Genomic DNA, 1,913 nt, shown 5'->3' with positions numbered 1-1,913 from the left:
AAGGAAGACAGGGTACCAATATCTTTCTAAGTTCTTTGTATACTGGATATTAGTTGACATTGATAACAGAGAATGCAAAATGCCATCATAGCCCCTTGTTAAAGTGAGGTCTTAAAAAGTCTGGGTGATTAATGACAACCTAGCCCCAGTTCATATCATAGTGGGCCTTACAACACACAGATGCATATTGTGGTCACTTGCTGGGTTCCAGAGTACAAAATCAGACTGGATATAATTATTTGCTGGCAGGCTACTTGTATTGGTTCTCTGTCTTGTAAGAAAAGTATAGAGCTATTATAGAAGGAAAGTCTGAGAAAAAGCATGAAGCACAGAAGTGACTCTGTTGCTTCCGGACAAGATAGTAAATAAGAAACCATATTGGAACCTAGGTAGAAGCATAAAAGTATACGACACGCTCAAAATTTAAGGGATGTAGGTGCTACTCTCAATTATTTAAAGAAGGTATCCCTCATAAAAATTTTAATTCACTATTATGACTCTTGAGAAAACCACAGGGACCATGGTCACTGTTGATGGACTACCATAAGTTGAACCAAGGTTGGTGTTATCAGCCTCTGTGAGGAGGGGGTGTCTTTACTAGGACAGACCAACATAGCTCCTGGAACTTGATTTGTCCTGTTGATCTGGCAAATGTATTATTTTTGGTCCTGGTCAAGAAGGAGGACCTAATGCAATGTATATCTACGTCAAACACATAGCTTTAAGACTATGCTAATCTCTTGCTCTTTGGCATAGTAGGCACAATACACACAGAAAAGATCTTGGATATCTTGACATTGTAAAAAATATCATGCAGGTCTACCATTTTATTAATAGTATTTTAATTGGACCTATATAGCAGGCAATTGTAGTTTTGGACAGTTATTATACTTTAAGTAACTAACCACACTTATTTCATATATACTAGCTCTATAACAAGTACATCTACATGATTACTCTCAAACATCCTTGCTTTCCTATTGAGCCATTATAAAATCATGAAAAAGTAAAATAGTCAAGGGACCCCGAGGGTGGCACAGTCGGTTAAGTGTCCAACTCTGGGTTTCAGCTCAGGTTAAGATCTCAGGGTCAGGAGATCAAGTCTTGCATCGCACTCCATGCTCAGGATGGATTCTGCTTAAGTTTCTCCCTCTTCCTCTGCCCCTCCCCAATATCTCCCTCCCTCTCTCAAATAAATAAATGAATTAAAAAAATGTAAAATAGTCAATAATATATAGTAAAAAAGGTGAAAGGGATTATAGATACAAACTTCCAGTTATAAAGTAAATAAGTCACAGAGATGAAGAGTACAGCATAGGGAATATAGTCAATACCTTTATCATGGTGAGCATTGAGTAATGTTTAGAAAAACTTAAGTGTGGTCATGTTTTATAGAGATGTCTCTGTTCTGGGATAAGTCAATTCCAATAAAAAAAAATATATGTATATGTTTAAAACAAGTCTGTGCTCTCCTCTCTTCTTACTTAATGACCCACAGATATTTTATTCTATGAGTTAGATTACCAAGCAATATACATTCTCTAAAAATTTTAATTATTATTATTATTGAATTAACATAATATTGAGTTAACATTACTCACATAGATAATGTGGAACCTTGTTTTAATAAAGTAGAATTTTGGACATCATTTCTAGTAAAGCACCCTTCAAAATAATTATTTATGTTGATCTGAATTCACATTTAGCCTGTAAAAACACATGCATTATTATTGTACTTAAGCCACGTGTTATAAATGAATAGTAAATAATGGTACTTGGTGGTTGGTTGTAAAATGTATTATTTGCCCAAATCATGTTTATGTAAGTTATATTACATTCATAAAAATCAAAATTAACTTTTGAATAAAAATATACTGAATAATACATTGGAAAATGCTTTAATTTTAAACATG

The sequence above is a fragment of the Lontra canadensis genome, unplaced genomic scaffold, assembly GCF_010015895.1.
Source record: "Lontra canadensis isolate GAN:19392208 unplaced genomic scaffold, GSC_riverotter_1.0 scaffold80, whole genome shotgun sequence".
Classification (NCBI taxonomy): Eukaryota; Metazoa; Chordata; class Mammalia; order Carnivora; family Mustelidae; genus Lontra; species Lontra canadensis.
The sequence above is the reverse complement of the archived record's forward strand: the minus strand, read 5'-3'. Positions refer to the sequence as shown.